Below are 24,303 nucleotides of genomic sequence, written 5' to 3'. Positions count from 1 at the left end.
TTTCCCTCTGGCATGCTGCATGTGGAACTGTTTCAGTTTATCTAGGATTTTGTCCTGAGGGCCTGGAGATAAGTACAGTGACTCCCCCCCCCCCCCCCCCCCCCCCGACCTACAATGGCCCCGACATACGATAATTTCAACATGCGATGGCCTCTCAGAGGCCATCGCATGTTGAAGGCAGCATCAACATACGATGCTTTTGTATGTCGGGGCCATCGCATAAACGGCTATCCGGCAGCGCAGACTGCATCAGCTGCCGCCGGATAGCCATTTACGGTGCCCCGTGTTCTCCGGTGATGGTCTCCTACCTGTCCGCGGGGCTCCAGAGCTCCTCTTCGGGATCCCCTCCATCGCCAGCGCTCTCCTTCGCCGTCATCTGCATGCAGTAATTTTTCCGCCACGATGTCCCGTCACTATATAACGCCCGTAATGAATTACGGGCATATGCGGGTGCAAACGGGCAGTTACAAAAACCCCATAGGCTGCAATGCAATTCAGTCACGGCCGTCAGGGGTTTTGTAATGGCCGGTTTTCTGACGGAAGTTCCTAAACGGAGATATTTCATAGTGTGAAAGAGGCCTTACTCTGTTTGTCCTGTCTGATATATTCCCACATGTGACATTCTATCTACAACTTGCATGTTCAGGGTGTCTCCTTTTCTGACTTTTCCACTTTAATATTTATTTTGATATGTACATTTGCTGCTCATATTTGCACTTTATGCCCCTATATATTAGTTTACAATGTGATGGATACCTATGTGCAATATAATATAAACCAGCCTCATACTGTTTTACTTGTATTGTGGAAACTCCTAGCAGCAAGTTTTTAGTTTGACTGTTGTTGCTCCTTTTACATTTTTCTTAATTTTTTCCTTTTGCAAACAATAAAATGTGTCATTTATTCTACTATATGTGTATTATTAGGGTTATTATTATTATTATAAGGGTGTCCATTATTAGGGTTTACATATTTTCTAAGCTGAATTCCACTCCGAAGTTCCACTGTGAAAAATACAGTGCAGCAGCCTTCCATTGTTTTCAATGAGATTCTGCTGCAACGTTCACACTACAGAATTCCCCTGACTCCAGACACTGCAGAAAAAATGAACATGTTCATTCTTTTGGCAAAATGTTTTTGACATAGCAGTCTATGGCACATTTCCAAGCGGTCCTACTGCCGGCTTGTTCTGCCAATGCCTACCACAAATTGAATCTCCGCCCAAAAATATCTATGGGCAGAAATTCCGTAGTGTGAATAAGCCTTAAGTATTATTGCTGAAATGTAAAAATGTCTTTTAAGTAACAAAAACCAGCAGGTAATATGTTGTGTTTTTAGCTGTAGCTTTTAATACCCTGAGGTTACTGAAAAAAGTTTTACACAAAAAAAAAAACTTTTCTGACTATTTATAAAATATATTTATTTTCCTTTATAACCCTCTGTCTTTACAACAGAAGAAAGGAAATTGCAACCACCAGTGTATACTGAAATGTACATGTTTCCATTACACTCTGTAAGGAAGTAACAGGCAATGACACAAATTCAAATACCCAGAGTAGTAAGTTTCACTTCCTCAAAGAGCCGCAATAGTGGAACATACTGAACTAAAGAAAACCATGATGCTGTAATAGCAAAAAATAACATCCAATTCAAAAAGATAAAGTCACATAGATATAAGTTAGGTCTAAATATAGACACAGTTTTTTTGTGTTTGTAAATATAGACACTGGTTTCTGGCATTGTAGTATATTATGTAGTATAATGTATAAGGGTCGTAGCTTGGAAATATGAAAGATACTATGGGGGAGATTTGTCAAAACCTGTCCAGAGGAAAAGTTGCTGAGTTGCCCATAGCAACCAATCAGATCGCTTCTTTCATTTTTGAAAGGGCCTCTGGAAAATGAAAGAACCGATCTGATTGGTTGCTATTGGCAACTCAGCAACTTTTCCTCAGGACAGGTTTTGATAAATCTCCCTCCATATTTACAGCTATAAAGTAGAAGGTAGGAGAAGAAAAAAATTGGTGTCTTCTAAGAGGCTTAGGATTTTTTACAACATGTGGGCGTTTTTTTTTTTTATAAATCTTCATAAAAAGCTGGGACTGGAGTAGATGTTACATAAAAACCTCAGTAATTCAAGAACATACTACATGAATGATAATCTGCCATAGACAGTCACTGTAAAACATTTGACCATAAGTATACATTTTAGCCATACTCTTAAGTACACTCTAACAAGGGTATCACAGAAAAGGGATATTATGAATGGATCACTATAACAGGCCCCTTATTTGAACGAAGATGTACTTTTCCCAAATGACATGTGTTCTCGAAGACGGAGAGGTCTGTTTATGATCAGATAAATCATACAGTAAACCCTTCTCTCAGCTGGTTGATAATAGTCAGACTCACAATAAGTGTTTTTCACAGATGAGCTTTTGCAGCTATTACAAAGATGGAAGCAATTTCTTGACATGATAAAGTTCCACTCATTCACACAGGCAATAAACAGAGCACCTTTCTCTGAGGGTGGGTTCACACCACCATTTTTCTATACAGTTTTTGGATACGTTTTTTTTTTTTAAACCGTATGCAACCGTACAGCAAACCATGGCCATAGACTTTCCATTCAAAACCGTATGCACCATATTGTATACAGGTGTCTCCGTTTTTCAAACCACACGTTTTTTTTACTTTTTTTTTATTCTGTACAGAAAACCGTGGCCTACCACAGTTTTTGGACTGGGTGAAATACCGTATTAACCCGTATATGTTTTTTTTAACATGGGAGTCAATGGGAACCGTACAGAACCGTATGTGCATACAGTTCCATCCGGTTTTCACCATACGGTTTTTGACTTTGCACAGTTTTTTTTCTTGGAATTTCAATCAAACAAGTGAAACTTTATTCATAATGGAGTAAAAATGTAAAAACTTATATGTTTTTTTCTTAAAAAACCGATGCAACCGGACATCATTTTTCAAACAGTATACGGTTTTCAACCGTATACAGATAAAATTTTGTACACACGTTCTGATACAGTTTAGTCAGGTTTTGAGGAATCCGTTTTTTTAATCAAAAACCTGATAAAAAAAACTGTATTGCAAAAACGTGGTGTGAACCCACCCTGAGCTCAACTTTGTTCTGGAGATGACCGTGATAGTGTAAATTGTTCCTGGTCAGACAATTTTAAGAATTTTTTGTTGAACTCTATGGCCCAGATTTATCAAACTGTGTGAGAGAAAAAAGTGGAGTGATTATCCCACAGCAACCAATCACAGCTCAGCCAACGAGCTCTGGTAAAGTGAAAGCTGAGCTGTGATTGGCTGCTGTGGGAAAATCACTCCACTTTTCTCTCACACAGTTTGATAAATCTGGGTCTATATTACTATATAGTATAACGGCTGATTTTGTTATAAAGACATACAATAAATTCTGCAGTGTCTCCAAAAATGTGATATATGTACACCTAGGAATACTGAAGGACAAGCAGGGCTCTGTGTAGTGAGGACAAGCAGGGCTCTGTACACTAAGGACAAGCAGGGCTCTGTACACAGAGGACAAGCAGGGCTCTGTACACTGAGGACAAGCAGGACTCTGTACACTGAGGACAAACAGGACTCTGTACACTGAGGACAAGCAGGGCTACGTACACTGAGGACAAGTGGGACTCTGTGTAGTGAGGACAAGCAGGGCTCTGTACACTAAGGACAAGCAGGGCTCTGTACACAGAGGACAAGCAGGGCTCTGTACACTGAGGACAAGCAGGACTCTGTACACTGAGGACAAACAGGACTCTGTACACTGAGGACAAGCAGGGCTACGTACACTGAGGACAAGTGGGACTCTGTGTAGTGAGGACAAGAAGGGCTCTGTGCAGTGAGGCTCTGTGACATGCTATGGGCTCACACAGGAGGATGATTAACAAGCCAGGAGCCTGCACAGAGCCCTGCTTGTCCTGTCCTCACTTCCTGTATTTGGACTCTTCACAGGCAATAGCTGCAGGGACAGCACATTTTCACCCATAAATATATATACACATATACACATTTTTTAACCAATGCATAGTACAAATATGTATAAAGTGGGGGTACACTTTCCTCAAGTCTGGGCTTGATTATCACCAATAAATGGGTGTATATAAAACATATGTAAAAAATAATGATCCAGTGCATTAACCCCTTGCCGCAGAATGCCAGGTATACCCGGCGCTGCGGCACGGGAGGGTTATGAAGCGAGCTCAGGAGCTGAGCTAGCGTTATATCCGCACGGTACCGAGTGCTATCAGCAGCCAGGACCCGTGGCTAATGCCGGACATCGCCGTTCTGGCAGATGTCTGGTATTAACTCTTTAGACAAGGCAATCAAAGTTGATTGCCACGTCTAAAAGTGAAAGTAAAAGTATCCCGGCAGCTCAGTCGGGCTGATCAGGACATCGCGATAAAATTGTGATGTCCCAATCAGCTAGGACGCAGCAGAAGGGGGGTTTACCTGCCTCCTGCGTGTCCGAACGGTGATTGATTGCTGCAAGCCTGAAATCCAGGCTTGGGCAATCAACCACCAATAACACTGATCAATGCAAAGCTGTGGCTTTGCAGTGATCTGTGTAAAAGATCAGTGTGTGCAGTGTTATAGCCCCCTATGGGAGCTATAACACTGAAAAAAAAAGTGAACAAAAAAAGTTAATAAAGATCCCCCTTTTCACATAAGAAAAAAAAAGCTGTGTAAATAAAAATAAACATATGTGGTATCGCCGCGTGCGTAAATGACCGAACTATAAAAATATATTGTTAATTAAACTGCACAGTCAATGGCATACGCGTATTTTTGGTCTATTTTTATAACATTAAAAAATGAACAAAAAGCGATTAAAAAGTCTGATCAAAACAATGGTACCGATAAAAACTTCAGATCATGGCGCAAAAAATTAACCCTCATACCGCCCCCTACATGGAACAATAAAAAAGTTATAGGGGTCAGAAGAGGACAATTTTAAACGTATAAATTTTCCTGCATGTAGTTATGATTTTTTCCGAAGTAATAAAAATCAAACCTATATAAGTAGGGTATCATTTTAATCGTATGGACCTACAGAATAAAGATAAGGTGTCATTTTTACCGAAAAATTTACTGCGTAGAAATAGAAGCCCCTAAAATTTACAAAATGGTGTTTTTTCTTCCATTTTGTCGCACAATGATTCGTTTCACCGTAGATTTTTGAGTAAAATGACTGATGCCATTACAAAGTAGAATTGGTGGTGCAAAAAATAAGCCATCATATGGATTTTTAGGTGCAAAATTGAAAGAGTTATGATTTTTAAAATGTAAGGAGGAAAAAATGAAAGTGGAAAAACACTATGGGGGACATGTATCATTATTTGTGTATGGTAGAAGCAGTTTACCCCTTTTCCCGAATTCTAAATTATGCGCAGAAGAGCTAAATTTATCAATCAAGCGCAATGAGCTTCATAAATTGTGGGTAAATATAGTAAACTCCTCAATCCACTCTTTGGAACATAGAATCGATGATTTAGAGAATCTTGCTACGTTAAGTCCAAGATGACTCATATTTGCGCAAAAAAACAGCTCTTGCAACAAAATTTTTGGTGTAAAGAAAAAGTACGCAGTTAATAAATCCATGCGAACTATAGATGTCACTCCAAGGTACTCCGATTGAGCCACATCTGGAGGACATGCTCTACCAAAAGGTGCGCAAAAAAATCACGCAAAAAAAGGGCTTGCGCAAAATGTTGCGCAAAAAAATACACACAAAACAGGAGTAAAATCTTTGATACATGTCCCCCTATGTCCTTAAGGGGTTAATTTAAAACAATTTATTATTACATTGAAAGTGCTTGTCATTAGCTATTGAAAAAGAGGTAGATGAGTACCTTGAAACGCGTCTAGCCTCTATCACCTGTACCCCAGTATTGGCAAACCCAACGATCTTTACCATCATTCACTGGATCGCAAGAAATTCACCAGAGCATGCTTCCGGGGATGTACGCATCCCACCTGCCAGCGGACGTCTCCCCGGCGAAAACCTTTATCCGGCAACCAGGCTCCAGAACACTGCTGGTAAGAGGCACAGTGTGCCAAATCCCCAAATCCACTCAAAACTTTCTCTGTGTTGCCGGGGTAGAGTGGTCCACATTTGAGGGGCCTCCAGTGCTGCAGAACGCAGCTTCATGCACCCACAGGATTACAATTAAAAGACTATATATCCCACTCACCAATCTCTATCCCTGTGCCGCCAGGGTAGAGTGGGATACACACAAGGAAACCCCAGCACCGTAGAGCGCATTGATTTTAACCCCTTACCAACACGCTGCCAGATACGAGCTATACAGAGACATTGCTACTCAGACTATAAGATATTTGTAATCAACCATACTAGGCACGATCTCCGTGCATACATCTATAAGCGCTTCAGACTATTTGCCACTTTTTTACCCTGAATATTATATGTCTATTTTATTTCATTGTATGAATATTTTGTACATTCACTACCTTGCTTATTGTGGTGAGTCCAATGTAAGGGTCCTACAAAGGACACCACAAGCACTATCATTGTAATAATAAATTGTTTTAAATTAATTCACTGGATCTACATAATTTTTTACATATATTTTATATACACCCATTTATTGGTGATAATCGCCCAGACTTGAGGAAAGTGTACCCCTACTTTATACATTGTTCGCAGGTTGTTTGGGAAACACAACCTTTTTCACATTAGTGCTCGTCTGGCAGTAATACTATTGTCCCTATTGTCGGGTTGCAGCTACCTATACACATTTTTGTCTATATTACAAATATACATATAATTGTATTATCTACATTATATAAAAAGCTTTTGTTGACAACAGGTACACTTTAAGGCATTGTAGGGTGGGGACTTTTTTGATGAAATTATTTCAAGTATTGTGTTTGTTAAGTTTTTATTAGCTTGGCATCTTGGCATAAAGAATATAGATAGCGCACTCACCAAGCTGGTCATCAAACAGTGATACTTTATTAAAGAACTTGAATATGCAACATACAAACTTCAGTGCAGGACGGACAGGTGAGTAGCAGCACGGCTACCTGGGCGGGAGACGGTGCCGTTTCGCTCTCAATGGCGCTTCGACTGGCCCTTCATCTGGTGCAGTTTCTCTCCATTGTCATTCCCGGAACACTAGTGTGAATAGGGGTTTAGTTTGCACCTTAAGGGAAGCTCTCCCGCATGTCACACCCTGCTCACACACAGTGTTCAGGAAGAGGAAAGTTTGTACCGCCTATCTTTGATCACATGATCTTAATTACCTGTTTTTACCACACCTGCAAATTGTATTACTAGCGTGTGTCTATATATAGAGATCTGTATCAGTTGAGATGTTAGCTGTGACAAAGGATGGTAATCCATCCGAAACGCGTCCAGTACTCTGCCACTGCCGTGGATGTATTGCTTTTATCTGCAATAAATCGATATACTCAGACTCTGCTGGATTATCTTCTTCTTTATCACATTGTGCACCTGGTCCAGGCGGATGCGAGAGGTGAGCTGACAGATTTGTGCTATTTGGAACTCTGGACTTTGTTCGCGCTCCCTCCCAGCTCCATTGCATTAAGTCCACATCGATTTCCATTACATCTCACGACGGTGGTTCGAAAGTGGTACAAACCTGGAGGAGTTACTTGCTATGGCCCAAGATCCGAGGAACCGCACACAAAAAGCGGCACAGCTTTTTTCCTCGTCGCAATCACAGGCTTGTACGGATGTGAACCTGAAAGTTCTACTGCATAGCTTGGAATCTCTGCTGAGCCAAGAAACTCGCCTGTGGTGGGATCAAACCACACTCACGAACTATCGTCAGAACCGAATCATACCCAGGGGCCTACGCATAAAAAAGGTACCTACTACTGTATACAATGATGAGTTCGTGAATGAGTGGAATGAGGCTTTAAGCGAGTGCTCCTTCAAAATCATGAGACTGATTATTAAATATGAGAATGAAAAATTGGAGAGTATACAACCTGATATTGATAAGCTGAAACAGGACATGTCTAACTATAGTACTGTGTCTGAATACGATGCTCTGATACAACAGATGGAAAGTAACATTGACTGACTTGAAAGCCAGATCATGCAAACAAAGAAAATTAAATTACTAAGAGACGATAATGATTATAAACTGAAACAAGTATATGAATGTGGAAGATAAGAAAGAGGTGATAACCCCTGTTCTATCCTCAAGAAACGAATGGTTAAATACTCCAAACCCAAACCCAGGGTTACTTTCAGCTCCTCTGAGCCGTAATCTGATAATAGCGGTGTCTGAGTTAGAGACTGTGTCCAATCCACCGCCAAAAAACGCATCGTATTACCGCAAACCTCGTCGCAAGAACAAAGGCAAGCAACAAAATGTAAGAAACAACGAAGAGGTGGCAGAAAACTCTCAAGAAAACGGTGGATCGGGCCGACAGCTCAGGAATCGGGAGCCCCGCAAGGGGTCATGAATCTGTCCTCTGTAGCATTGAATTTAAATGAAATTAGGGTATTATCGAAGGGCCTTAATTTTGCTCCGACCAATTCATTTAATGTCTTTAATGCTATGTGTGAAGCCAATAAATTTATTCACAACCTTGCTATCAAAAAACATTTAGGGTATAGGGGTTTGAAATTCCACGAACAATTATCGCTTATCTCTTTACAAGAACTGGGAGCTGAAAGTGCCCCCCTTGTTCGGGACATTCAAACCAATCCTATACATCGTAACTCTAATCCTTATTTTTATCCTGTTCACTCCCGCAGTGATTGTATGGATGTTTTCCAGGAATTAGTAATGCAGGAGTTTGTTGCCCTTGACAATTCACACTATGCACAGGTACACAATAAGTCCAATCTAACAAAAGGTGAGCTACAGGCTGTGCGATCCCTTAGAGAAAATGGTAATTTAACTATTCAAATGTCTGACAAAGGAGGCATGGTCACAGTCATGGACACAGTCATGGACACCAGTTGTTACATTGAACAAATGAACAATATGTTGAGTGATCACAACACCTACAGAAAACTTAATAGTGATCCTACATTGGAGTTCAGTAGTGCACTCAACATATTGCTCATGGAGGGGGTGGCTTTGGGGGCCATTACTGAGAACCAAAAAGAATGGTCTGAGAACACTGTATGGTCTCCCCAAAACACATAAAGGGGTTGTCCCCCCCCCCCCCATGCGCCCCATTGTTTCTTCCAGAGGTTCTTTGCTAGAACGTCTGTCACAATGGTTAGACCAGATGTTACAACCTCTGGTACAGCGAGTTCCCGGTTTTCTACGTTACACTAAAGATGTACTGTCTCAACTCAGGGAGATGCCCTGGTATGCAGGTTGCAGCTGGGTGACATGCAATGTCGTCTCGCTGTATACCTGCATCCCCTGGGACATTGCCCTGACAGCCTTGACATTTCATCTAACTAACCACAGTCAGTATACTCCGGATTTATGTGAGTTTATTTTACTAGCCACCCAGTTTCTCATGTCACATAATTATTTTTCATTTTGCAATGAATTCTTTTTGCAGGTTAGCGGAGTTTCTATGGGGGCTAGACACTCCCCCTCCCTTGCTAATTTAACTATGTCATATTGGGAGTCTAAATTTATTTTTTTCTGATTCTAATCCCTTCTCCGCTAACATTGTCTGGTATGGAAGATACATAGATGACGTGCTCGTCATCTGGCAGCCCCAAGTATCTTCCGTGCCAGACTTTGTAGCATACATTAATAACAATCTATTTAATCTCAGTTTCACTTCGGAAACGTTTTTGAGGTCTGTGTCATTTTTGGATTTAACCCTGACAGGTGTTCCAGGCAATATGGTTCAGTCTAAATCATACAGGAAGCCCATTTCGGGTAATACTTTACTTATGGCGGACAGTAACCATCCTAGGCACACCACCAGGGCCATCCCCATAGGCGAACTGACACGCCTCAAACGCAATAACTCATCCGTAGAAACATATGAAGTTCAGAAAACTGAACTGATGAGTAGATTGCGTGAGCGTGGCTACTCACAAAAATCACTTGAGGTAGCTGAAAAAATGGTAGATAAACGGGATAGACAGGCATTGTTACGTCCCAAACCGCCCTCTACATCTGTAACTAAACCAGTTTTAGCTCTAACTTACTCCCCACAATTTAATAAAGCCCATGGCATCATTTTGAAACATCTTATATTAAGATATATTAATATTAAAACAAGATCCGGTACTAGCCCAATTATTGTCGCAGGGTTGCATGATTGTTTCCAAAAAAGCCAAATCTTTGGGTGAACGGTTATCCACCAACAATGCAGGTGCTAATCCGTTTAAACACAAAAATTGGCTTAAATGTGTGGGCTTTTACGGTTGTGGCCGACATCCATGTCGGACTTGTAAATACATAAAAAATATTAAAACTTTCCCCAACTCATTGAAAAGTAGAGAATTCACTATAAAACATTTTCTCATTTGTTGCTCTACCAGCGTTGTATATGTCATTGAGTGCATAGAATGCAACCTAATGTATGTTGGGTGCACAAAACGTAAATTTAAAACCCGAATTTTAGAGCATCTCAATGACATGTCCAACGTTGCTAGGCGCAATGTCTCAGCGGCATCCTCCCATTTTAGGAATACTCACGCTGGTTCAGACAGTGCGTTTAGAGCTTATGCAATTGAAAAAGTTTTTCAGCATGCTCGAGGAGGTGACCTGCAAAGACGACTTCTAAATCGGGAAGCTTTTTGGCAACTTACATTAAATGCAGCTGAGCCATGTGGAATGAATATCCGCAAGGAACTATTTTTACACTATTGACTTTCTTCTAGGTAGGTTGCCACACGTGTGGCATACAGGTTCTCTCTGACCTATTACTATGACTAGTAGTCAAAGGTTATTGTTTATGTGCATTTACTGTATATGTTTCTATTTTTTATGCATGTCCTGTATTTACCTTCTAGGTTTTGCTATTTTCAGCTCATGAAATTATGTCATTCCCGGAACACTAGTGTGAACAGGGGTTTAGTTTGCACCTTAAGGGAAGCTCTCCCGCATGCCACACCCTGCTCACACACAGTGTTCGGGAAGGGGAAAGTTTGTACCGCCTATCTTTGATCACATGATCTTAATTACCTGTTTTTACCACACCTGAAAATTGTATTACTAGCGTGTGTCTATATATAGAGATCTGCATCAGTTGAGACGTTAGCTGTGACAAAGGACGGTAATCCGTACGAAACGCGTCCAGTACTCTGCCACTGCCGTGGATGTATTGCTTTTATCTCCAATAAATCGATATACTCAGACTCTGCTGGATTATCTTCTTCTTTATCACGTTGTGCACCTGGTCCAGGCGGATCCATGCAGAGTCGCTGCGGGAGGTGAGCAACCAGGCTCCAGAACATAGCTGGTAAGAGGCACAGTGAGCCAAATCCCCAAATCCACTCAAAACTTTCTCTGTGTTGCCGGGGTAGAGTGGTCCACATTTGAGGGGCCTCCAGTGCTGCAGAACGCAGCTTCATGCACCCACAGGATTACAATTAAAAGACTATATATCCCCCTCACCAATCTCTATCCCTGTGCCGCCAGGGTAGAGTGGGATACACACAAGGAAACCCCAGCACCGTAGAGCGCATTGATTTTAACCCCTTACCAACACGCTACCAGATACGAGCTATACAGAGACATTGCTACTCAGACTATAAGATATTTGTAATCAACCATACTAGGCACGATCTCCGTGCATACATCTATAAGCGCTTCAGACTATTTGCCACACTGGGATGCCAGCACTTTTTTACCCTGAATATTATATGTCTATTTTATTTCATTGTATGAATATTTTGCACATTCACTACCTTGCTTATTGTGGTGAGTCCAATGTAAGGGTTCTACAAAGGACACCACAAGCACTATCATTGTAATAATAAATTGTTTTAAATTAATTCACTGGATTTACATCATTTTTTACATATATTTTATATACACCCATTTATTGGTTATAATCGCCTAGACTTGAGGAAAGTGTACCCCTACTTTATACATTGTTCGCAGGTTGTTTGGGAAACACAACCTTTTTCACATTAGTGCTCGTCTGGCAGTAATACTATTGTCCCTATTGTCGGGTTGCAGCTACCTATACACATTTTTGGCTATATTACAAACATACATATAATTGTATTATCTACATTAAAAGTTTTTGTTGACAACAGGTACACTTTAAGGCATTGTAGGGTGGGGACTTTTTTGATGAAATTATTTCAAGGTATTGTGTTTGTTAAGTTTTTATTAGCTTGGCATCTTGGCATAAAGAATATAGATAGCGCACTCACCAAGCTGGTCATCAAACAGTGATACTTTATTGAAGAACTTGAATATGCAACATACAAACTTCAGTGCAGGACGGACAGGTGAGTAGCAGCACGGCTACCTGGGCGGGCGACGGTGCCGTTTCGCTCTCAATGGCGCTTCGACTGGCCCTTCGTCTGGTGCAGTTTCTCTCCATTGTGCGTGAAATGGCACCGTCGCCCGTCCAGGTAGCCCTGCTGCTACTCACCTGTCCGTCCTGCACTAAAGTTTGTATGTTGCATATTTAAGTTCTTCAATAAAGTATGACCATTTGACGACCAGCTTGGTGAGTGCCCTATTTATATTCTTTATGCCAAGATTGTGTGCAAAGTTTATTTTCTGATAGTGAGCACCACGTGGGGTTGTCTTTACGGAGCTGTGTGGACAAGCACCCGGATTTGCCATTCAGGAGTGCAGTTATATTTTGGTGGAAGAGCTATGCCCAGTCGACTGTTTTCTTCTTACATCCAGTCACTAAGAATAAGCTGCACCCACAGCCCATTAGGGCTTCACAAGCATATTCTAGGTATATTGTTATACATCAATTAGGCTGCTTCATACTTACAAAAAATTATAAATTATAATTTCTTCAGGAGTCAGGCCAACAGTCAGAGAGGCGGAGCCCTCTGGCTATGTCACGCAGTTGATTGACGTACAGGGCATGCCTGTCTGCGGAGGTCCTGTGTAGCTCTGCTGAGCACACGCCAGCTGTCAATCAACTGCATGGAGTAGCCGGAGAGAGGTGGTGCTGCCCTGGAAAAGAGTGGACCCCTGGCTCCGCCTCTTCAACTGTTGGCCTGACTCCCATAGGAATTATAAAGCTGTTTTTTTTTATGTAAATATAAAACAGCCTCATTTATTTATATCCAAAGTAAGAAAACGGTCCAGCACAGGTTTGCAGGTAAAAAACAGCTTCTTCTTTTATTGGGTCAGTTCCTACAAGACAAATAAGCCGACGCGTTTCGGACCTACACTCGGTCCTTAGTCATGGCATACATATTCAGTAAAAAGGAGATACATATATATAAAACGTTATGGTCACATGACCATTCATCAATTAGATGAAGGACAAAGTGGAAAACATGGCATGGATCTCAGAAAGCATCTGTATAATGCAAAAAACATGGACAAAAAGCGGCAAACAAGGAAGTCATAATTTCAAAAGATAGATACAATAAAACCAAAATCCTATAATGGAGACCAAAAGTAATAATATTAATATTAATAAGCATCACTACTAGAGTTCATACCCTCCTTTTACACATGCTGTCCTGATCTGCACGGGCTTATGGCTCGTATATAGAAAAGATTATGGAACATTATTCTGGTTTTCAAAGCCAAATATTTCAGCCCGTACGGAGACATGCAAATACTCCACTAATTAATAGCAGGTTGGAAAAAAGGGGGGGGGGGGGGGGGGATGTATTTATTAAATAAGCAAACAGAGGAGGAAAAAGGAGAAAAAACCTATCTGCAAGAGAGCCATATGTGGCATTTTTTGCCACCTATTGCCACCTCAGCATGATAGGATCAAATCCTGCCTCAGATTCATGCCCTGCGGTTGACGGGTATCCAACTGGAAAATCCAGAAAGACTCCCTATTTAGCAGGGTCCTCCGGTGATCACCTCCTCTGGTGTGCCTAAATACTTTTTCTATGCCCATAATTTTCAGAGAATCTGTGTTCCCTCCGTGAAAGTCCCTGAAGTGCCTGGACAAAGAAGACATTTATTTATATCAGTATACCAAGAATAGGCTTGTGAAGCCCTAGTGCACTGTGTGTGCTGCTTCACAAGCATATTCTCTCTGACAGCTGTGCTTTAAGACAGTGTTTCCCAACCCAGTCCTCACCACACACACAGTGCACACCAACAGTCCAGGATTTTAATTTTTCCCTGTTCTATTCCAATGGAGTAACTGAAAAAAAACGTAATGTTGGTGTGCCTTGAGGACTGGGTTGGGAAACACTGCTTTAAGATATTAAAAAAAGTTCAGAGAATAACATAAGGGAGCATTGATTGTATGAAGAAAAAATTCTATAACACTCGAAAAAGGAAAGCAACGGAAGTAGAGAAATAAAATGAACAGAGGCAGAAGAAAAAGAGGGGTTAAATATGCTTCTTTTATGTGACACGATGCACATTAATAGTTTTTCTGTCTACACAAACACATAAAAGATCTGTACTGTACAGGAGAGTCATTAAAATGGGAGCCTAAATATGACCAAATAAAGTATAGTTTTAAACTCAGACTTTTTCATAAGTCAAATATTAACCATAGGTTTCACAGTTGGAAAAATCAATTAGCAGCATAAAAAAAACCATACTAAAATTAGAAACAAATAGGCACAGTAAGGCAAATTCAACCAATCAATCCTCAGTGTAGAAAAGCAAATAGCGGTGCTCGATAGCTATACCAATCAGCCTACAAGTCTGCAATCTTCCAATTTTCACAGCGAGATATAAGTGAGACATGAAGCAGCACATTAGGCCAGTCTGTCAGCAGCAGTACACATACCAACTACAAGGAAATGCACAGCAATTAAAGTGCACCTAGGTTGTAAAGGCTCCGATTAAACAAGTTCCTTGACATGCAATAAAATCTATTCACAGCGTTGAGGCTTCAATGGTTACTTCAGATTCCATCTGGTTTTTTTTTGCACTGTGATATTGTTCTCCATTGCTTCAGTCATATCTCATTTGCTTGCAGATACTCATGGAAACTGTGATATAACAGAAACTAAGCACTTCCTCTAACTGCTAACTACGAATTCACCTAAGACCACAGCACTTGTTTTTCTCAAGTGACACAGCTTTGTGGAAATAGATCTGTCGTGGAAAAAGGATGTTTTTAGCTTTTCTAAAAAAAAAAAGTGAAAATGTATTTATAGGAAAAGGAAACGGTGATGCTCATACTTTCCATTGATTGTAAGGCATTGAAAAAGATCAAAAATACTTAAAAACCACATCGTTTTCATGTGATAATAATAGACATGAAACCACTGAACATGAATGTGACACAGTAAACAAACTATACGAGACACATATGTTACTACCGTATTTTTCGCCCTATAGGACGCACCGGCATATAAGACGCAACCAATTTTAAAGGTGCAAAACCTAGAAAAAAAAGATTCTGAACCCAACAGTGATCTTCAACCTGCGGACCTCCAGATGTTGCAAAACTACAACTCCCAGCATGCCTGGACAGCCGTTGGCTGTCCGGGCATGCTGGGAGTTGTAGATTTGCAACATCTGGAGGTCCGCAGGTTGAAGACCACTGGATAGGAGGTAATACTCGCGTGTCCCTGCCGCTCCGGACCCGTCACCGCTGCCCGGGTGTCCCCGTCACTCCGGATGTCTTCTTCCCCGGGATCCACGCTCTCCGTCGCCGTCATCACGTCGCTACGCACGCCGCTCCTATTGGATGACGGGACGGCGTGCGCGATGACGACGAAGGAGAACGCCGGCCATGCAGGGGATCCCGGCACGGAGCAGACACCGAGGAGGCAGGTAAGGTCCCTCCCGGTGTCCTGTAAGCTGTTCGGGACGCCACGATTTCATTGCGGCGGTCCCTAACAGCCCAACTGAGCAGCCGGATTAGTGTCACTTTTGCTTCAGACGCGGCGGTCAGCTTTGATCGCCGTGTCTGAAGGGTTAATACAGGGCATCACCGCGATCGGTGATGTCCTGTATTAGCCGCGGGTCCCGGCCGTTGATGGCAGCAGGGACCGTGGCGATAGGTGTGTATTCGCCGATAGGTGTGTATTCGCCGTATGGGGAAGAAAAAATGCGTCTTATACGGCGAAAAATACGGTACTTATGATTGGTGTTTTAGTAGTAATATATTTTACACTTATATTAATGTAATATTGAGTTCAGGTGAAAAATGAAAGATACCCACATTAAGATACATTTTCAACTTTGACATGAACTGTTTGTGAGGAGTCAATAGAAAAAGGTTGAGAAGCCCTGGTGTAGAAGACTATGCTATTTTGTCTGGCAAAAAAAAAACATACGGTAATATGAAAGAATAGAGAATAAGTAATCCAATTGTTGGCTTGGGTCATCAGACAAAAATGTAATAATAAATAACATTTTAATAAAATTGCATTTTCCCAGTGCAGTTAAGAATATAAAAGAGGAATTTTAACATGTTGTCAAATACTGTATGAGGATTTACATACTTTATATCGGACCATCACATAAATATGTATACTATATGTTTTATATGTAACTGGATCTGAAACATGATTGATTCCAGAGCATGTAAATAGATAGAGGTTTCTGCAAAGGCCATAGAAATTGTTCTATTTGTTTAGTCTTATAATTAGAGATGAGCGAACTTACAGTAAATTCGATTCGTCACAAACTTCTCGGCTCGGCAGTTGATGACTTTTCCTGCATAAATTAGTTCAGCTTTCTGGTGCTCCGGTGGGCTGGAAAAGGTGGATACAGTCCTAGGAGACTCTTTCCTAGGACTGTATCCACCTTTTCCAGCCCACCGGAGCACCGGAAAGCTGAACTATTTTATGCAGGAAAAGTCAGCAACCGCCGAGCCGAGAAGTTCGTGACGAATCAAATTTACTGTAAGTTCTTTATAATTCTAGAGACGCATACTGATTATTCTTGGACTGAAGTCATCTAAGAATCTATGTTCAGGTCTTTTCCTGTACTCATTGTCAGCTTCCGGATGTACTTAGTAGCTCTCTTATTGTATTGGATGCATTAATATCTCCAGTAGTATAATAGTGCCGATTATCCCATCTCATGGCCTCCAGCAATCTCAGGACAAACTGAATTGTGGTTCATTGTTAAACTCATTAAAACTTCTTAATGAAATGATGCAAGGTAAGATCACAATGCACAGGTCTGTGTCTGCACAGGGCTGGGCCAAAATCTGTCCTAGAATACTTAATGCACTAACATGTCGAAGCATGAAGCCTACTATTTTACTTTCCAGTTGCTTGCTATTGAGAGACACAAGTGAAAATCACTATTGTTTTCCTAGTCTAGTGGTGGATGACTTATAACCCAAGCATCTAAAGAAGAGAAATAAAGTTGGTAGAAATTAAAGCAACTTATACCTGTCTGTTCCATGACTGGCTATTACAGCACCTTAGCCATAATAATAAAATGGCAGTACCATAAAGAATTTACTAAGTCAAAACTATTGTTTTATCTACTGCAAACACAAGCGTATGTGATGTCTTTGTATACTCCACAAACCCTGTGCTGTCCTTAATTCATTAGAAAAAAAATAATACCCAGGACTCACCAGTGATGCTTAACCAGTAACGGTTTATAGATCAATGTTGCAGAAATACAATGTTTGCCTTACTCAGCTGTCTGCATATATATTTATATATATATACATTTTTAATAATAGTTAATTAAATAATGTCCTAGTTCTTCACACACACAGCCATGTGTATATATATATATATATATATATATATATATACGGTATATATATATATATATATATATATATATATATATACACACACACACAAATAAATTATTATTAAGATATTTCCGATCATCTAGATTTGCTGTTAAAGGGGTTATCCAGAAAAAAACTTTTTTTTATATATCAACTGACTCCAGAATGTAAAACAGATTTGTAAATTACTTCTATTAAAAAATCTTAATACTTTCAGTACTTATGAGCTTCTGAAGTTAAGGTTGTTCTTTTCTGTATAAACCATCTCTGATGACACTTGTCTCGGGAACCGCCCAGTTTAGAAGCAAATCCCCATAGCAAACCTCTTCTAAACTGGGCGGTTCCCGAGACAGGTGTCATCAAAGAGCATTTAGACAGAAAAGAACAACCTTAACTTCAGAAGCTCATAAGTACTGAAAGGATTAAGATTTTTTAATAGAAGTAATTTACAAATCTGTTTTACTTTCTGGAGCCAGTTGATATATAAAAAAAATTGGTCTACTTGTAGACCAATAGCTAGTTCTTAATATCTATCTATCTATCTACAATATTTTCCATATATAATGTCCTATGCTGCTCTTTACCTGCACAAGGGTGGGCTGCTCCTTTGTACACCAGGTGAAGGCGACTCTATTTTATTTTTTGGGTACCATCTGTACTGTGCAGGACCCTGAAGAAGTTCCCATAATCTACACAGAAAGCAATTGACATCTTCCAACATCTCTTTCTGACTTTTATATATAAGGCCTTGCTTTATTTGAATGGGTTATCTGCCTATTTTTCTTTCATCTTCATATTTTAATGCAATATTTTCAACCCACAATGGTCATCCTGGAACTCATTATTATTGTAACTGTTATAAACATATGTAGCAAAGTAAACATAGATCCAAGTATTCAGATTATATTGTATATTGCAACAGTAAGCAAAAATGATAATGCCAAGGACAAATTTTTGTGTACAGTGGTCCCTAAAGTTACAATATTAATTGGTTCCAGGACAACCATTGTATGTTGAAACCATTGTAGGTTGAGACCAGAACTCTATGGAAACCTGGTAATTGGTTCTGAAGCCCCAAAATGTCATCCAAAAATAGGAAAAAAGGAGGATTAAAGAAAAATAAGTAGATAACTAATATAGATAAAGTAAGTTCTTACATATAAAAGTAAGAAAGATCTGCTGGGAGCTGTAATCACTGTCTATGTAGAGGACAGGTGCTACTTTAGGGTCCTGTATAGTACACACAGTGTTCTAAAATAAAGTAACATGGAGCCGCCCTCACCTGGTGTCCAAAGGAGCAGCTATCCCAGGCACAGGTAAAGAGTACAGAACATGTCATACCTCCCTGTACTGTAGGGGGGCGCTACCAGACACCAGTCAGTGCAGTCACTTCAGTAATACAGGTAAAGAGTAGTGCAGAACATGTAGTACATCCCTGGACTGTAGGGGGCGCTACCAGACAGGAATTCAGTGCATGCACTTCAGTAATACAGGTTTTACCAGTGAATGCCCATTCTGATTGGTCAGTCCCTTCAGCCATTGACACGTTTCACAGATCCGGACTGTCCGTAGCATTGTATGTTGAGTCTGGTTTCAAGTTACAATGGTCCAGAAAAGACCATTGCATGTTGAAACAATTGTATGTTGAAGCCATTGTAAGTTGAGGGATCACTGTACTTCTTTTCAGGTAAACATCCAATTGTGAAAGTACGACGGAAATGCCTCTGGCATGTAGAGCATGTCTCAGCAGGGCCGCATTGGAGAAACCGAACAAAGTGGAAGCTCATTCCTGCCCTTGTTATGCAAGTTTAACCTTTGCATATTAGGCTGAAGTTGAACATTAAGGTCACAGCTGGCAGCATGACTTGCTGTGGAAGTAGCAGCTCTGCAGGAAACATGAGAAGGATTGTAGTGAAGCTGTCAAACAATAAAAAACACTAGGAGATATTCTAGCCACATCTCCAAGACCTTGTTTGTGTGGTGCCTGAATACCTACTAATAATGGAAAAACAGACACAACCATTTGATCTGATTATGTATGACAGAACCCAGCGCTATGGATTAATGACTTACTGTGCCTATCAAGTATCAACTTACATTTAGCAATTCAAAAATAAACAGAGATGGCATGCCTGGCATCTGAGCCACTTCACTGAGGATCAAATAGTGATTCTGCTGTTACTTCTTCCCATAGTCTAGACTGAGAAAGGAAATGGAGATGAAGAGGATTAGAATCGCCAGAAATGTACTTTCTTTTAACCCTGCCATTTGCTTGCCATAACAAATATGTAGACCTCCTTTACATTGTTTGTTATGAAGCAGCTTTTTTTTTTTTCTTTATCCATGCACAAAATAAGAATGCTGAATAATTGGAAATACAGCGGTCCCTCAAGTTACAATATTAATTGGTTCCAGGACGACCATTGTATGTTGAAACCATAGTACGTTGAGACCATAACTCTATGGAAACCTGGTAATTGGTTCTGAAGCCACCAAAATGTTATCAAAAATAGGAAAAAGTGAGGATTAAAAATAAATAAGTAGATAACTAATCTAGATAAAGCAAATCCTTACATATAAAAGTAAGAAAGATCTGCTGGGAGCTGTAAATCACTGTCTATTTCAGTGTTTCCCAACCAGGGTGCCTCCAGCTGTTGCAAAACTACAACTCCCAGCATGCCCGGACATGCTGGGAGTTGTAGTTTTGCAACAGCTGGAGGCACCCTCTTTGGGAAACACTGACCTATGTAGAGGAAAGGAGCTTCTTCAGGGTCCTGTACAGAACACGCAATGTCCTAAAAAAAGTAAAATGGAGTCGCCCTCACCTGGTGTCCAAAGGAGCAGCTAACCCTGGCACAGGTAAAGAGTACAGAACATATAATACCTCCCTGTACTGTAGGGGGCGCTACCAGACACCAGTCAGTGCATGCACTTTAGGAATACAGGGGTTTTATCAATGAAACGTCCATTCTGATTGGTCAGTTCTTCCAGCCCTTGACACGTTTCGCAGATTCCATAGCATTGTATGTTGAGTCTGGTTTCAAGTTACAATGGTCCAGAAAAGACCATTGTATGTTGAAACTATTGTATGTTGAGGCCATTGTAAGTTGAGGGATCACTGTACTGTACTTCTTTTTCACCATAGGCTATAGACACTTGGGAACCTTTAAAAATAAAGTACTTATTATACTTTGTACTTATTATGGTGCAAAACATTTTTTCCACAAGTCTTTATTAATATTGTTGCTTACTTTTATGTTTTCTGCATGAGCTTTATTTTCTCTCTATACTTGTACACTGCCAATTCTTTTCTGCAGACTGCTTTGTATCTGCTCTCCCCTCTATCTACATCCTGTGTGAGTTGTCCTCCAATGTTTATCCAGAAAATCCATCAAATTTGCACCTAGGAAACAAATCAATAAAAAAAATCAGTGCAAAGGTGTCCATAGCTTCTAAGCTTATAACCAAAAAGGGCAACGAACAACCCCACCCCCCCCCCCCCCTTCTAAATCCTGTGTGAAACCGAGCAGAGAGTAGTTGTAACAAATCTAAAAATAAATGAAGAATTCAGATGGAAGGATTAGTGTTGAACAGGTAAAGGTGAGCAAAGAAGACAATGACAAGTTTACTTGGAAAGTATTGTATATGTTCACACTACTTCAGGTATTTTTATAGCAACCCAGTCCCAAGGTCTGTGACAATATCTAGTCTGCTGTGTTTAGGAAGGGTGGGGGTAAGGAAAACATAGGGCCAATGCTACAGCTAAACACTCTTTATCAACAGATCTATAAAAATTAGCACAAGGGAAATATGCGCTTATAGCAACCAGTCAGGTTACTGATTTTATTTCCCATAATGCCTCCAAGAAAGGAGAACTGTAATGATCATTTAGACCTATGCAGATGTTCTTCATCTGGGACATGTTGGACAAATATAATGTTGATGTTGGACAAATATAATGTTGTGTCCCTGTAGTCACAGCCATTGATTTCTGCTCTTGGAGATTCATAAGGTCCAGTACAAATCAGAAGCAACTACGGTGCACATCTCAATAAACATTCTTTTAATTCTCCATACACAACATGTAATTCTAGTTCACTGTTTTACACTGCCATAGGCCTGTGTGCTGTATATCTGTGTTGAGCATGTATATTAAACTTGCTTTTACTAGCAACAGAAAATTTCACTCATATGAAGAGGAGTATGTTTTCATCTCCATGGGGGACATTTATCAAAGCATTTAGTCGTTTTTTTTTTTTGCTTAAAATTATCGCAAAAAAGTCGCAAGTGCGACTACTCTCTTTTTTCTGCGACTTTTTGACAGTGTCCTAAGCAAAAAATAAAAATCTTGCTTACCAAAGCAAAAAGTGATTTTTGACTTGCAGTGGTCAGAGATTTATCAAGTGCGAAAGTCTTACTAAATTTACTCCAGCTCAGACATGGAGCAGAAAAAGCCACTACCAAAGCAAAAACATTTTTTTTTTTAATTGCTTATGTGAAAGAAATTTATCAAAAGGCTAAAACCAGTTGATAAATACGTCGCACATAATCAAAAAAAAATTGTAAGAAAAAAAATAACTAAAAAAAGGAATACATAAGCAAACATTGAGGCTAGGTTTCCACACAGGTTTTTCTGCATTTTTTTTAAAACAGTCACTGCAGTTTTTGAGCCAAAGCCAGAAGTGGATCCAGAGGGAAGGAGAAGTGTAAGTCATTCTTTTATGTTCCCCATTCCTTCTGAATACACTTCTGGCTTTGGCTCAAAAACTGCACTGGCAATTCTCCAAAAAATGGCAGAAAAAATCTGTGTGGAAACCTACCTAAATAGTGCAAAATGTAGTGCTCTCTCACAATGGCACATATTCTGTACAGCAGTACGTAGAACATGTGTGGTTCTTTTACTTTAGATATCAATGGCAAAAAGTAGGAAAAATTCAGCTCACCGTTGTAGTTCTCAGACCCAGGTCACGTATATGGTAACACACCTCTCCAGATGGAAGACTCGGAATGAGGCAAGGGCCGTGTTCCCAGGTGCGGCAATTAGGCAGAAGAGGAAATAGCATCCGGCTCCCAGACTGGATAAAATACTGGCTTTATTGGAACATATTAAAAACCAAACTGGAACATAATGTAGATAAGAACAAACGAAACGCAACCAACACGTTTCGACCTGTTAACAAGTCTTAATCATGATTAAGACTTGTTAACAGGTCAAAACGCGTTGGTTGCGTTTCGTTTGTTCTTATCTACATTATGTTCCAGTTTGGTTTTTAATATGTTCCAATAAAGCCAGTATTTTATCCAGTCTGGAAGCCGGATGCTATTTCCTCTTCTGCCTAATCTTTTACTTTAGAGTCATATAAAACAAAGCCTTAATATGTCAGAGTTCTAACATTGCCAAAGGTCTACCTGGTCATATAGTAGTTCGGTGGAGTTCAGTGGACTGTATTTATATGAACTAATTTTAACATATTATTTTGCATACAGCTTCACTTTTTTTTTTCTTTTTTTAAGATGTTATAGTTTCCTGTCTGAAAATGACAGATGGGGATTTAATGTTATATATGGAATTGGTACTGAAATGTATATTTGCAAAATGTCAGAAAGCTAACCATCACTCTTGTCAAAACAGTAATGTGCAATTATACAGGGCCGAGAAGCAGTACTGGAGAATATTGCATGATCTGCTCACAGGGCAATTTCAACAGCACGTAGCTTGGTAGTCAGCCAAGTATACACCATATTTAGAAAGGACTTCCTGGTGAGGGTAGTGTGTGTAAAAGAAGAAGTTGGGTGCAGCATAGAACAGCCGGCTGGATTGGCAGCATTGACTGTGAGGTTACAAAACAGCGTGACGTGCTGTAGAGTGTGAAAGACTAAAATAAACACAGATCTTTCCAGCTTTACTGAGAAAACCGCTAACTGCTTCATGTCTGAAAACTAGAAGAGCTTCACTCTCAAGGTCACTTGTAATATTATATAGACTGGAATATTCAGTTCATGGAATCCATGGGTGTTATTATAGTTTAAGGGTGCCATCTTCAAGAAAAAAGGTGCACAGAAAACTTAAGGGAATTAGGGAACAGTTACATGTTATGATGTGCTCTTTATAACAACCAGGTAACTTTATTAGCTACATAGGGATATAAATGAAATAGTCAGCAAATAGCAAAACATATACTTTTAGTAAGTCTCAAGAAATAAATGAGTATTTTTTACTAGTTAATATGTGTTGGATACTATGTATTTCTATATTAAATATTATTTATTAAATCAATAAAATGACGTACTGCCAATCGTTTTTTGGCCTTCAGTAAAGTAAGCAATGGACTCCATATTACTAAAAGTGACAAATGATAATGGGGGACATTTATCAAGGTATTTAGATCTTTTTTTTTTTTTTTTTTTTTTTGCGTACAAAAGAAGCACAAAAAGTCGCACATGCCTAAGCACTTTTTTGTGTGACTTCTGTAACTAAGTAAAAAGTTACAAAACAGCC

The 24,303-nt window shown here is 40.0% G+C and overlaps 1 long non-coding RNA gene across 3 annotated transcripts in view; it reads right to left on the bottom strand.

The window, feature by feature from the left end:
• LOC130369406 (uncharacterized) overlaps positions 1-24,303 on the bottom strand; it is a 72,494-nt gene that overhangs the window by 23,440 nt on the left and 24,751 nt on the right. The window contains exons 2-4 of one of the 3 annotated variants that reach the window (XR_008892741.1): positions 21,056-21,207; positions 19,902-20,004; positions 14,299-15,218 (exon numbers count right to left, since the gene is read on the bottom strand). This is a non-coding gene — a long non-coding RNA (uncharacterized LOC130369406). Of the gene's footprint in view, positions 1-14,298; positions 15,219-19,901; positions 20,005-21,055; positions 21,208-24,303 lie in introns of those variants that run through there. The other 2 variants (XR_008892742.1, XR_008892740.1) reach the window with 2 other exon arrangements.

This window comes from Hyla sarda, chromosome 4, assembly GCF_029499605.1.
Source record: "Hyla sarda isolate aHylSar1 chromosome 4, aHylSar1.hap1, whole genome shotgun sequence".
Taxonomy (NCBI): domain Eukaryota; kingdom Metazoa; phylum Chordata; class Amphibia; order Anura; family Hylidae; genus Hyla; species Hyla sarda.
This window is presented reverse-complemented; position numbering and strand designations above follow the sequence as displayed.